Source organism: Schistocerca americana, chromosome X (assembly GCF_021461395.2).
Source record: "Schistocerca americana isolate TAMUIC-IGC-003095 chromosome X, iqSchAmer2.1, whole genome shotgun sequence".
Classification (NCBI taxonomy): Eukaryota; Metazoa; Arthropoda; class Insecta; order Orthoptera; family Acrididae; genus Schistocerca; species Schistocerca americana.
Window position 1 is genome coordinate 661,902,913 of NC_060130.1, and position 15,848 is coordinate 661,918,760.

Sequence of the window (15,848 nt, forward strand, 5' to 3'; positions counted from 1 at the left end):
AATTTTGTATTGGAGGGCAACGTGGAGGGTAAAAATCGTAGAGGGAGACCAAGAGATGAATACAGTAAACAGATTCAGAAGGATGTAGGTTGCTGTCGGTACTGGGAGATGGAGAAGCTTGCACAGGATAGAGTAGCATGGAGAGCTGCATCAAACCAGTCTCTGGACTGAAGACCACAACAAGAACAACAACAACAACAACAACATGAGATGTGGTCTATCTTGGAAATCATTCTGGACGAGCATATGTCCATATGAAGCTTTTTGCTTCAAGTGATTATTTGTGTCATGTCTGTGGACAATGACCGTTCCTCCTGGGACGTCCCACATGACAGTGAAGACTGTTAAAACGGGTTAATAAGTGACAACACTTTTGGAAGTGTTCTAAACACCAGCTTGGCGATTCGTATCACTAGCGACCACTGTTATGTTGTTACATTAAAGTAACAGTCAAGCGGAGGTATTTCCGTTCCATACAAAGAAAAAAATATTGAAGTTCCTGAAGTTTCAGCCTTAGCCTTATTCGTTCATCTCGTCGAGTGGAGGCGAGTTGCCGAGTTCTCTGGGAGATTGTAAGCCACGAGTTTCTGCATAGTTTTTACCCTTACACTGCATCACATCGGTGTTGACCCACTGTCCTCTTTGCCTCCCAGGTAGTGTTCTCACTTTTGACAACCGTATCTGTCGAGTACGATATTTTCCCTGCTTCATTGCTCGTTTGACGGGATTTCCGAAGTTATTTCTTTCATTCTTTATTTACACTAGTGTACAAAACTTAAGGACGAAAGTAACTGTCACATGATGTGCCACTGCCAAGTAACATAGCTCGATGAAAGTTAAACCATACATAAAAATAACCACTGCAATAAAGTACAGAAGGTAAGTGAAGGAAATACGTAATGAGATAGACAGAAATGATCGATTTATTGAAAGACAATAATTGCACTGAAATCACCGCCATTTATGAAGATTCCCAAGACATTAAAAAAGATAGATCTTCGTTTTTAATAGGATGTGTGGCCACCAAGAATGGCGGTGTATTCCCTGCAAAGTGCTTCCATGGTTGCCCCAAGGTTGGTAAGGAATTCTTGTGGTAGGTCGTTCCACTCCTACGTACAAGAGCTCGTTAGCGACCTCTGCTATGGAGGCGGATACAAATTCATAACAGGATGTTCAAAAACAGTATTTAATACTGATTGCAGATTTACAATAGACAGTCTCAGAACAGTATGCACATAAATTTTACTTAGTACATATTGCAGATTTACAGTAAATGTAGTCTAGTTACTCTTTTCTGACGATTTCTAAGCTGAAGTAGGTTGCCGTTGGGTGATATCATACTTCATCTCTGCAAAGTAACCCCACATGCCTTCAGTATTCACAACCATCTACTTGTGCTTTAGTGAAGCAATGGAGAAAATAAAAAAGAAGTATGCCATAAAAAAGTTATAAAGAGATGACGAGATACAATCCTGAAAAAAAGAAAAAAAGAAACGCAAGTGCTTCTCAGTACAAGACGTTGTTGAAAATGGGGCTGCATAGGAGATGACCCGTACATTCGCCATTATTGACCCAACGACACCGTCAGTGGGCACGGGATCATCTTGATTGAACCACGGAACAATGGAAACAATTGCCCACGCTGATGAATCACGCTTACTGTTACGGTAGTGCGTGGGTACAGGAGCACGCCTGCAAAACGGCCGTAGGTGGCAGCTGGAAGTATTTCTCCACGGAGGAGATTTATTTAGCTCTCCAGAGGACTTCTCAGACACTATTAAAGCTATGGAGTATGTCAGCATCATTGCTGACAACTTGCATTTTTTAGTGACTTGTGTAGTCTCTACAAGAAATGGCATTTTGCCTTAAGGCGAGCAGAAAACCGGTTCACAAGATTAATAAATACTGCACAACATCCGCAATTTATGTTTCCATTTGTGAAAATAATAGCTCTATGTAAATAAAGCCAGTATTTGACATCTTGTCGCTATCGAGATCCTTGCAACCGTTGTATTTCAGCTTAACTTTTCAAACAATTTAGTTTCGTCACTGCAGGTTTCAAGCACATGCCTGGCAGTTGAAAACCTTTCTACCAACTGTTTACAAATAGTTGGTGTAAACGTTACCGAGGGTGATCAGGAAATGTCTGATACGCTTGTAAGTATTTTGCAGGGCAGGTTGTACTGAGACATATATAGCAAGAAAAACATTCGATACGTTGCTCCGTTTCCGAGTTATTTGGCACTGAAGTTAGCCAATCAGGTCGTAGTGCACAAAAATTCAAGTTTTAGCTAACCAAACAAAGCACTCGTTGGGCTACACCGCCCTTAACAGGCTGCCTGAATGTGAGCGTGGGACACACCGATTGGCTACTTTCAATGCTAAATAACCCAGAAACGGCACAACGTATCGAATAATTTACGTAACATTTATGTCTCAGTACAACCTGCCCTGCAACATTCCTACAACCGTTTCAGACATTTCCTGACAACCTATATATAGTGTGTATGTGTTCAAAAAAATGGCTCTGAGCACTATGCGACTTAACTTCTGAGGTCATCAGTCGCCTAGAACTTAGAACTAATTAAACCTAACTAACCTAAGGACATCACACACATCCATGCCCGAGGCAGGATTCGAACCTGCGACCGTTGCGGTCGCTCGGTTCCAGACTGTAGCACCTAGAACCGCAAAGCCACTCCGGCCGGCTGTGTGTGTGTGTGTGTGTGTGTGTGTGTGTGTGTGTGTGGAGTGTGTATGTATGTGTGTGTGTGTGTGTGTGTGTGTGTGTGTGTGTGTGTGTGTGTAGTTTATATCTGCCAGGTGTAGAAGTATGAAACTTGTAGGTGCTGCCAGAAGAAGAAAATGGATGGATGACAGTTAGCAACTATGTCACAGTCCAACAGCCACATTCAGCAAAAATAACCTGGTGGGATGAAATAAAGAGAGTAACATCAGAAAAAGACCTGCCATGTTTCCTTCCGAAAGGCACTGAATGGTTTTGTTGAACTTTTGTATAATTTTATGTCTCAAATTATCTTTTTAAATTAATTCTGGTGAGCTAAAACTGCCCATTATTTTCAACTTAAATTTTATTTCATTCTATATAGATTTCAATTAGTATGCTCAAAATTGGTTAGGATTTTTATATATTGTAGTAAATGGGTACTTTGACAGCACTTGGCATGTTTATAATGCATAACATTTTTTTATGTAATTGTCCTTTCCTGCAAACTGATTACTCTCATGTACCGTGTGGTATTAGAACAAAGATCTACAAAGCTAAACATCAAAATGACATGATCGAGTGCTGATACGCTCACACTTTTGTGTAACACATCGAAATGCAGCACACATTACAAGAGTGGCACTCTCCCTCTGCTTCCTTCTAATGTGCCTGAAATCCTCATCACTGTAACACGAAGTCAACTTCGTCGTAGTTGAATACATGAAGCAAAAAATTCCCACAAATTTACAAAATTCTGCTTATTTCTTCTGCTTCTTCATTATTTATGTCTTAATTTTGTTTAATTATTATTTATTTATTATTTATTATTGTTTATTCGGCTTATTTATCCATCATCTGGACTTAATTGCTTGATCAAAATAAAAATCTCGCTTGTACATCCAGTTCAAATATTTGTAAAAACCTTCCTTCCAGATCTACTCACCATTAAAATTATCGCCTCTATAAAATTCCCTATCAGTACTCACTTGTCGCTTGTTTCCATCCTATGTGTCCGCAAATATTCAGCACACTTCCTCTTCCGTATGCAAAGCAAGGCACAACTTCCTTATACCTTTGCCCAGTGTCCATGTTGCCTGCACGTGATACACACCTCCTGTTTTGCCTCGTTACATGGCGTGCTAAGACCAGTCAGATCACACTGATCACATTTCATGGGAAGTTGATGTCCTGTTTCTCTTATGTGGCCCCTGAACTGGCTCAAATCTGCTGCAGTAGTCTTCTGTCCTAACACTACGCGAAATATCGGATATTTTTACATGCTGATTCTATCAACATGTTTCCAAAATCCGAAGCTACTGGAAACAATTAAATTCTTGTAACTCTTCTCTATCTTTGTACACACAGTACGTCTTATAGACTCATTATCAAACAGAAATTAACCCTGCCAAAATAATCAATGCCGGTGGCAACGCTATGAATCGCAACACAGGGTGCGGAATCCATGGATCAACACACACAGAAAATATTGAGCTAAGGGGAGATAAGCACATAGATTAGTACATTCGAACTAGCAGTTACACTACCGCAGAACTAGCTGTTCACAAGGCTGTCAAGTTATGAAATTGAAAAAAAGAATCTCTCTAATGGCAAATCAGTTTCTCATTTCACAAAAAAAGCAACGAATCTGTCATTAATTAAAATATACACTATGTAACTCAGCAAAGTAACTCAGGACAAGCACTAAGCATTTGCTTTGTACACATCACAAAGGTACAGGGGACAACAATTCTATACAAGTTCCAGGATCTGAATTCAGACAGTACAAAGTCAACATCACACTATTGCAGAAAACTAAATTCTGACATGACGTGACAATTCTTTACTGAGTCAAGTGATTAAAAATCAGAATTCGAATCCTGTCAAATGTTATGCAAAGTTACAGGAACAGAATTCAGAAATTTGGCTCTCTGTCCCAGTTATTGATAAAACGTTAGAGGCCAGGGCTCCAGGAAACAAATCCTGGCACAGGGTCGCGAATTCTATTCAAAAAGTCTGTGGAGCGAGTTTATTTTGGTAATGTGCAACATCACTCCTTACATCTGTTAGGTAATATGCTACATGACAGAACCGCCCATAAGCTACACCACTATAAATCTATGTGCAACGGAGGTCTGACTCTATCTAATTAATATTTTGGTCCTAATGGTGAAACTGATGTGGACGTAATGTAATAGACTTTCAACTAGAATGAGATTTTCACTCTGCAGCGGAGTGTGCGCTGATATGAAACTTCCTGGCAGATTAAAACTGTGTGCCCGACCGAGACTCGAACTCGGGACCTTTGCCTTTCGCGGGCAAGTGCTCTACCAACTGAGCTACCGAAGCACGACTCACGCCCGGTACTCACAGCTTCACTTCTGCCAGTACCTCGTCTCCAACCTTCCAAACTTTACAGAAGCTCTCCTGCGAACCTTGCAGAACTAGCACTCCTGAAAGAAAGGATATTGCGGAGACATGGCTTAGCCACAGCCTGGGGGATGTTTCCAGAATGAGATTTTCACTCTGCAGCGGAGTGTGCGCTGATATGAAACTTCCTGGCAGATTAAAACTGTGTGCCCGACCGAGACTCGAACTCGGGACCTTTGCCTTTCGCGGGCAAGTGCTCTACCAACTGAGCTACCGAAGCACGACTCACGCCCGGTACTCACAGCTTCACTTCTGCCAGTACCTCGTCTCCAACCTTCCAAACTTTACAGAAGCTCTCCTGCGAACCTTGCAGAACTAGCACTCCTGAAAGAAAGGATATTGCGGAGACATGGCTTAGCCACAGCCTGGGGGATGTTTCCAGAATGGAGACGAGGTACTGGCAGAAGTGAAGCTGTGAGTACCGGGCGTGAGTCGTGCTTCGGTAGCTCAGTTGGTAGAGCACTTGCCCGCGAACGGCAAAGGTCCCGAGTTCGAGTCTCGGTCGGGCACACAGTTTTAATCTGCCAGGACTTTCAACTACTTTAAGTGCCTCCGACATAAACTAATTTAAGAACGGTTATAGGGTCTGATTTCTACTGAAATTAAGGTGTCCAGTGTGATTGCATAGATTTATTGTCGAAAAACGCAAGGGTGAAATTCGATGAGCAAACGAAAATAACTTTTAATTAGAATGAATACAAGGAGTGCTGCAGTGCATATGACAAAGTCGGGAATGGACAGAATCCCTACATAACGATACCCACACAGAACGTGAATAAAGCTATCTGACTATGATTCACTCGATCGACAGAGGCTGTGAACGGCAAACTATGCACTAATGGACTATAGATATGTGAAGCTACGACTGGCGCTGTTTGCAATGGTGAATGCTGTGTGCAGTGAGCAATTTACCTCCAATATTCCTATCAAGCTGGAATAGCTCAGTGCTTACCATGTACCATCAGGAGTCAGCAAAGCGATGAACTGCACGTCACAGTGATGACTTGATCGAAGTGCCACAGCCACCACTGGTCGATACAGGACCCAGAGCCGTGTCTCCAAACCAGACGCGAAATTGTGATGCCAGTGAACTAAGCCTCGGTCAGATTTACCCCTGGCAACAAACGGAAAATCGACCAGAGTTGCCTTGCACCAAACATTGAATTTATGGTGAACTTTGTGGCTACCACACAACGCTTGCACTTCAATCTGATTACGAGTCTCACTCTGGCTGTCTGACCATAACCGTCCTCCCACCCAGACTTTGCGATATTCTCTGCTTCCGCACCTCCTTAATACTCTTCAAAACCATATGTTCCACGTGGAACTCCTTCAAAAGCATAATTCATCAACGGTGGGGCGTGAGTGTTGTTTTCCATCAAGAGCACTTTTTTATAATAATACTCATTACTGCCTCCCTCCAACAGGCACCAATCCTCTCTCTATTGCGGGATCAAACACGAGCCCTCCGGTACACCTCTTGATGTCACAGTCAGATCGCCAGTCAAGACATGTATTCATCATTCGAGCGGCCGGCCGGGTGGCCCTGCGGTTCTAGGCGCTACAGTCTGGAACCGCGTGACCGCTACGGTCGCAGGTTCGAATCCTGCCTCGGGCATGGATGTGTGTGATGTCCTTAGGTTAGTTAGATTTAAGTAGTTCTAAGTACTAGGGGACTGATGACCTTAGAAGTTAAGTCCCATAGTGCTCAGAGCCATTTGAACCATCATTCGAGCGGAAACACTGGCGTGGGAGACATCACGTACGTAAAAAAAAAAAAAAAAAAAAAAAAAAAAAAAAAAAAAAAAAAAAAAAAAGTGTAGCAGTTCTTTGGACGTCTCTAAACGTTGTCACAGCTACCTGCGAAAGCTGAGATATCCTCTCTCCTCTGCAGGGATCAATTAAGAGCAACTCCCGCTGAAGTGATGTGGCAAAGGACCCATAAAGACGAAGGTGCCAGTCTCTGAAGAAAAGTTGGCTGGCTCTGAGCACTATGGGACTTAACATCTGTGCTCATCAGTCCCCTAGAACTTAGAACTAGTTAAACCTAACTAACCTAAGGACATCACATACATCCATGCCCGAGGCAGGATTCGAACCTGCGACCGTAGCGGTCACGCGGTTCCAGACTGAAGCGCCTATAACCGCGCGGCCACATCGGCCGGCTGAACAGAAGTGCTCTATGTCGTTGTATATGCGCGCCCCTGCGGGACACAGGCAAACCCCCTACTTCCAGGGCCCATCCGCCACCGTTTTTCCACAGGGAGAAGCGGCGACCACGATTCTTCACCTGTCGTCCCACTATACCTGAGCTTAGTCCTTCGCATTCTCTAAATTGCCAGCAATAATGCTGCTCTCCTGCTATCCATGCTGTGCCGAAGCCGGCGAACCCAAAAGCAGCCTTAGCTGTCAATGAGGAAGACGCTCTTCGAACACGAGCACAATTCCTTCACCTCAAAATACTGCATACAAAATTACCTAACAGTTACCACCGCGCCTTCATACTCTTCACTAATATGGTAACTGTGCCTCCTTAACGCAACACGAGTGTCCTTTCTGGGTACTGTACATAATTGTGATCACGTTAGGTAAAAGAAGACGAGCACAAAGGGCTAGCTGCTTTTTCCATTTAGCAGACAGATTGTACAGTTACTTTTAGCAAGGTTCCTTAGAAAGTTAACAGTCATGTACTATTCACAATTCTTACGTTATTTTGTTTATATCAGTCAAATTTTACAGTTAATATCAGTTGATGGTCGACTTATAAAATGCAAACTGCCTGTTTTACGTAGAAAGTAATATTTTATGCACCATCTGAGGGCCACAAAGAGTTTGCACAATTTTCTTGTCATATGTCAGTATTGTTCCATTTCATGATATGAAATTGTCTCATCTAGTAGCGATGGCACATAGGATCCATTAATACTACAATCACTTGACGCTTTTAGTCTGATGCATCAGAAAAGCAATCTATTAGATATCAGTATATATTAAAATTTTTCTATTAGGCACTTTAAAAACTTACGTTAATTTTTAGATGATATAAATTCAGTTAAAATACCTGCCTCACAGCATAACGTACAGCGAGATAGCTTGCAAGACAAGGAGATAAGTTAAACTTGGATCGAATCCATGAGGCGGGGTAACGGCTGACGGTTTGGCACACCGGCCAGGTGGATTCTAGGACGTTTTACCCGCTCATTCGGGCAAATTCTGGGCTGGTCCCCAACCTGTACCTAAAACGATAGTATTCAAAAACATTTAAATACAATAACACGGAACAAATAGTATACGATTAACAGACAGATTGCGTACGCCGTGCCGCGCGGGATTAGCCGAGCTGTCTCAGGTGCTGCAGTCATGGACTGTGCGCCTGATTCCGGCGGAGGTTCGAGTCCTCCCTCAGGCATGGCTGTGTGTGTTTGTCCTTAGGAGAATTTAGGTTAAGTAGTGTGTAAGCTTAGGGACTGATGACCTTAGCAGCTAAGTCCCATAAGATTTCACTTTTTTTTTTTTTTTTTTTTTTTTTTGCGTAAGCCGTATACTACTCTCTTCCCCACCTCCACTCCAGGTTAACTGATGGAAAGGCCACCTGGTCTTATAGCTAGGCTACATAAATTTTCCAAATCATGAAATAGCGTACAAGAGGTTGCTCATGATTTGACGAAACTTGTCGTTTTGAATGTCCGGTGCCTGCTGGCGCTGGATCAGGGGCATGTTGCGCTGCTGGGAAAAATAACAAAACGTAAGTATAAACGAATATATTAATAAATGAATATTATTATTAATAATTGACTGATAAATACTTTCTTTCAATCTGACAATCTTCTTCTGCTTTTTATTCTGGCTGGAGGTAGTGGTCAGTCCTCACTGATAGCGTTTCCTCTAACTGCAGAGCACAGACCTCACGTGATCCCTATCGGCTAGTAGGAGGCCCCCAGCTATTGACTGAGAGCAGTGTAACGCAAATGGACTAGAGAAAAATGAGGAAAATCAAAAAGAAACTATCATTAAATCTTAATTGACTCGAAAAAAAAGTACTCGATGGGACAGTGGTCACCAAAAGAATGATTTTGACCGTTAGAAAGTTGAATTAAAATGATAGAACAAGAAACTTTGAAGAACCCTTCATCACACCTGTGCCCTCTCAGACACAAATAAAAATCTAATAGTGGACAAAAATAGAACACTCGAATCAATCTAAAGAGGAATCCTATCATTAATCCAATGAAAAGCTTCGAGTGTGAATAATTCCTTCAGCACTATCGTAACAAAAGGTTCTGCAAATCCAGCTGATCACGTGATGCATGTCCATAAAGACTCATCTAGAAACTAAGATAAAATTCACTTGCGAATCGCCAAAAATTAATAAAATTAGAATTATATATTAATACCTTCAGCCGCGAACGGGAGTTGATATATACCAATGGGGACAGGTGAAAATGTGTGCCCCGACCGGGACTCGTACCCGGGATCTCCTGCTTACATGGCAGACGGTCTATCCATCTTTCTTTTTATTTATTTTTTAAAATTTTGTTCGAGATAGTTCGCTGCGTGTGGTCTGGGCAGACGTCACAACGCATCCGTTCAAGCTGATCGTTGATTCCTTGACTCAGTTTTTTTATTGCAGAGATCACGCAGCCTTCTAACCGAACACGCTGAGCTACCGTGCCGGCATCCAGCTGTGCCACCCAGGGCACAGAGGATAGCGCGACAGCAGGTACTATCTCGCGCACGCCTCCCGCGAGACCCACATTCGCACCTTGTATGTCCACACACTACATTCGTAGTGTCCCACCCCAACACAACACTCATTATCGTGGAAGACATTCTCACCAAGTCCCGTAAGAGTTCGGGGAATATGTATTGCCAGAATTATATAATTATATGGATATGGTGTCTATTCTTTCGGACATGTCCGAAAGAGCAGACACCAATCTATATAAGTATATAGTTCTGGTAATACCGGCCATGCCCTTCATCTTCTGTGCGGATGCACACATATTACCCGAACTATTACGGGACGTGGTAAGAATGTCTTCCACGGGTAATGAGTGTGTTGGGTAGGGACACAACGAATGTAGTGTGTGGACATATAAAGTGAGAATGTGGGTCTCGTAGGAGGCGTGCGCGAGATGGTCCCTGCAGTCCCACTATCGTCTGTGCCCTCAGTGGCTTAGGAGCTAGCAATATACAAACGGCACTCAGCGACTACCGCGATGTTATCGCACTGGCCTCAACATGTCGTCTCCGGGGTGTATTGGTCTCGATAGACTTCGATCGCGCATTTGACAGGCTGAGTCATGCTTATCTCACGGACGTGATGACGAAAATGAAGTTTCCGGAAAGTTTTGTCAGCGTTGTCATGAGACTACTCCACGGAGCCGCATCCAAAGTGCTCATCAATGGACACTTGGTGGGGCCCATCACCATCTCACGATCGGTCAGACAAGGGTGCCCGCTGTCAACGATATTGTATGCCATCGCTGTCGAGCCGCTGCTTTGCGGGCTCCGGAATCGACTCCAAGGAATGACGATAAGGCACAACACGTTTAGATGCCGAACATACGCAGATGACCTAGTGTTTTTGGCACGGTCAGGCGATGAGGCAAGAGTGGCCTTGCATTGGATTAATTTGTATTGTATGGCTACGGGAAGTCGCCTGAACATGGCAAAGTCAGGAGCGATGAACATCGGGAGAGGACTCCCGACTGGAAGTGTAGCACCATTACAGCCGATCAACAAGATGAAATGCCTAGGAATTATCTTCACTACAGACGTTCGACGCACGGCGGCACTGAGTTACAGAAATCTTCTGCAAACAATTCGTGCGAGTGTCCGAAGTCACAGGTTAAGGGCACTGGATATGGTACAACGGGTCACCTTTGCCAACACTTATCTAGCCTCTCGCATCCCCCACCTGGCACAAGTTCTTCCTATGCCGGTGGTGTTGGCCCGCCGAATCCTGGCGGCACTAGGATATTTTGTGAGCACAGGTCTGCTTTTTAAGGTAGGATACGAAACCCTCACCCTTCCTCGTAGTCGTGGAGGTCTTGGACTCGTCCACGTACGCGACCGAGCAGTGGCTATTTATGTAACCACAATGATAAAGCTGTGGACACGACACCAGACAAGTCTGACGGGCAGCTTGATAGACGAACTCGCTCCACCTTCTCTTTCGGCTCCGGTAGCGGTGGCTCACATCTCACCATCGCTTGCCCATATGCGAACCTTCTTTGTGGAACACAGTTACGTACATATGGAACTACCGACTACCAGGACGGCGACGGCACGTGATATATATCACATCTTGACTCGACGACGGCCGAATAATGCCGTAGAGCGCCGCCAACCAACAGTTACGTGGTCAGTGGTATGGCGTACAGTGCACCACCCACACCTTGATACGGGAACGCGCGCACTGTGGTATCAGGTGGTAAATGGGAAATACGTGACTCGTTCCAGGTTGCATACTATTCATATGGCGGACGAGCCACTGTGTCCGCAGTGCAATGTTATAGACACTGAGGAGCATCGCCTGATATGCGGTCCTTCGGCGGACGTATGGTGTTTGGTCAAAAAAATGATCGCCTTCCTCCTTCGGGTGGGGCCGCAAACAGTAGAACCACGCACACTACTTCTCCCAGATAGGACATATTTTCCCCGAACGAAGACAAACGCAGTGACATGGATTCGAGGTTTGACTGTGCGTTATCTTTTCCGAGACGGCAGTAAGAATGTACTTGACTTTTGGGCCTTACTACAGGAACAACACTCACAGCTTATGAGACATCCGAGATATCGAACATATTACGCAAATTTTTTAGGGAGTGCCTTGCTTGACCCCCCACCCAGTTGGGGTGTCCCGGGTAGGAGAATGTAATTATTGTCTATAAGTATCAGAACAAGAACGGACCAGGACAGTGGAGAGGATCCACAAACACACGTGAAGACGTACCCGACACCAACGCGAGGTATGACGGGATTAGGGAGGTACGCGCCTAAAATAGGAACGTAGAACGTTATTGTTTTGTACTGACAGAAGCAGGATATTTTATTTTCTTTTTTTCACTATTATGTAAAAAAAAGTCCACTTATTTAAGTTTCCCAGAAGAATTTTATTTTATAAAGTCATTGTCTTATATTCTTATATATTTAAAAAAAATGCTAGAAGCAGTTTATGTTTGTTACTGTTACACCGAAAAAAAAAAAGAAAAGAAAAAAGGTGGATAGAGCGTCTGCCATGTAAGCAGGAGATCCCGAGTTCGAGTCCCGGTCGGGGCACATATTTTCACCTGTCCCTGTTGATGATACATATCAACGCCCGTTAGCAGCTGAAGGTATTAATATATAATTCTAATTTCGTTCTAGATGGCTGCAGGTCAGCAATGGTGTCTGTTCTTTCCGAAAGAATAGACGCCATATCCGTATGAGTATATAAAAATTAATAATGTGCCACTAATGAAATATCGCTTTAAAGACTCTGAAAATCAACCAATAACTCACTGAAACTACATATTCTCAAATTTAATTCAAGTCAACCCTCGGAGTGAGAGAAGCGCTTATCCTGATTAGTGTGCACCTCACCATGTCAGCAGCCAGAGTGACGGAAAAGCTAACGCTCTCCGTCCTCCCTGCACCCCCGCGAAAACAAAGCGCTCCTAAACTGATAACTGTTAAGCGAGGTGCGTGACCTGTTGCCGTATTATGACCATGAGGGCAGATCGCTTTCGAGAATTCCTCTGCCCTGAGACAGTCGAAATGGCAGACCACAGATGAACACGAATGCCCATCTTCGCTGCGTGGTGGGACGTCTAAAATTTGCTCAAACATTGCCTGCGCAGGAGATGCACCTAATTACCCAGAAGTGGACATGATACAAAGTAGCTAACTACTTGTCCTTACAATGATATCTGTTATTCTTTCTTGTTCTTGGATTCATATGTAATCAAAGTTACAGAAATCAATATAAGAGGAAATGTGTCTGCTGGAAAACTGGCAGACGCCTTCCAAGCAGACCCCATATGGCGTCATAAACTAAATGAAATAGATCTTAATGGAGCTAAAATGTAGCAATACACATAATTTTCTATATATGTAGAGGAATAGTAGCGTTAACTTCCTAAGTCGTTGGTTATGGCTATCGATACCGGTTTGTTACCGAGTAGTTAATGTCATTAAAATATTCGCTAGATGCAGTCTTAACGGGCGTTGTGTAATGCACTGTAACACATATCTGTCGACAGTACAGAGTATATTATAATAACTAGCTGAGTAACTGGCATTGCCCAGGTTTGTATTTATTCGAACCTTCCATTAGTCCATTTCCTCCTTCCACCACTCCCTGTCTATCTCCTCCTTCCCCCTCTCTCTGCCTATCTCCTCCACCCTCTCCTTCTCTCCACCTCGTTCACCACTGATTCTCTCTCCATCGCATCCTGCCCCTTTCTACCTCCGTCTCCTCCTACCCTCTTCTCTGTCTATTTGCCCTTCCCCCTCACCCTGCCTATCTGCTCCTCGTTCCTTTGTCCATCTGGTCCTTTCCCCCAGATCGTAAGTAATATGTATACCAAATTTCTTTGAAATCTTTCCAGGAGTTTACGATGTGCTTTTCGCCCAAGGCTTTGTCTGTGTACGCACGTGCCAAATGTATTTCTCACATATTTAACACATTTCATTGGTATATGTACACGTATTTCACCTTTATCTACAACGAATTTCGCCTTGTAGTTTCATTTTCACGCATCTCAAGGTTTATGATGTATTTCCCAAACTATGTGCCTTACAATGACATAATGTAGGAGGCGCCTCTAGTGTCGGTTGCGGCTACCGTTGGCCAAATGTGTTGCGAACAGTTTTAGTAGTAAAGAAGTAATAAATTAAAACGTCATGCATAATGCGGCAGTTTTACAAACATGTCAGTGTTTATGACATCGTATCTCCTGAACTGTGTGTCGTACATTGATATATGTTTTTAGGTATATTTAGCGGAATATGTGGATGCAGTCTACGAAACGTGTAGAGAATAGAGTCATAAGTAATAAATTTGAAAGCTCATATTCCATGCGGCAGTTTTACTGCAGGAACGGTAAAAATGTAGTAAGTAATAAACTTTCTTTCATGATTTTGTGGAGGTTGTCACCGTGAAAATGTTTCGTAAATGTTGGAATTTGCTGTGAAGTTTGTTGCTACTCTCTAAGTGCTCTCATTCGCAAATAATGGAAGAGTGAAGTATGGATATTGGCCATCGTGGGCTGCACTGCTTATGCATTTCCACCTTCACTCATTTAACAGATAGGTGGATCTCACCGTCATACAATTATCTCGAGGCAGTAAGTGATAAGTGTACAAAGTTTGGTTGAAATCGGCAGGGTGGTAAGATGGAGATGTGGAACATGCGCACATACATCAATTTTTGTAATACCCATGGATTCAGACTGACTTAGCTGCTTTTCTTCTGTTGTGTTGTGCTGGCGGGACGCAGCAAAGTCCTCGCCCTGCCACTGCTAAAAACGGGCTGCACCGTAGGATGTGTAGCAGCGGGGATGTGCTCAGTGCTCCGAGCTCTCCTCCATTAGCGAGTGTTTATTTACTTGCACACAGTGCAGTATAGTAATGTTATTTAGATCGACTTGCATCATGATGGCTCTTTCGTACCGAGAGGCGACGATCAAGCTTATGTTCAACGCACAATGCCCCCAACCCAAAGTTCGTGAAATGGAACTTCTTTGCGTGATGTGGTGCACTTAGGAGCAAGGAATTCAACTGTCCATCTCTCCAAGATGTTCTGCTTTAAGCTCGTAGACGAAGCGGCTTATGATAGGCTGCTACGCAGATCTGCACTCAGTGGAGTGTGTCAGAGTTCGTATTGAGCTCCGAAAACATATGCCATCGTATGTGTCGATCCGCGAATGTCGCTCGATCGTAATTCATGATGGACAACAGAATACCTGCTCAGGTTACGAAACAGGACATGTCCGCTCGGATTGCATTCAGAGACGTCTCTTGCGGGTACCTCCTGTGGAACAGACATTGACGCCGCAAATGACGTCCATATGTGGAGGTATTGGAGAGGGATGTGGGTGTCGCCCACGACCGGCCCTCGTCTAAGGTGACCGTGAGATCTGCACTCTATACCGTAATCTACCAGTCACGTACACTAAGGCGACAAAAATCAGCCCGCATCTTGTGGTCGTGCGGTAGCGTTCTCGCTTCCCACGCCCGGGTTCCCGGGTTCGATTCCCGGCGGGGTCAGGGATTTTCTCTGCCTCGTGATGGCTGGGTGTTGTGTGATGTCCTTAGGTTAGTTAGGTTTAAGTATTTCTAAGTTCTAGGGGACTGATGACCTAAGATGTTAAGTCCCATAGTGCTCAGAGCCATTTGAACCATTTGACAAAAATCATAGAATACCTCCTAATATCCTGTTGGATCTCCTTTTGCCTGGCGTAGAGAAGCAATTCGATGTGGCATGGACTCAACAAGTGGTTGGAAGTCCCCTGCAGAAATAGTGAGCCATGCTGCCTCTACAGCCATCCATAATAGCGAAGTGTTGCCCATACAGAATTTTGTGCACAAACTGACCTACTGATTACATCCCATAAATGTTCCATGGGATCCATGCCTGGAGATCTGGGTGGCTAGAACATTTCATACAACTATCCTGAATGTCCTTCAGACCAGTCGGAATCAACTA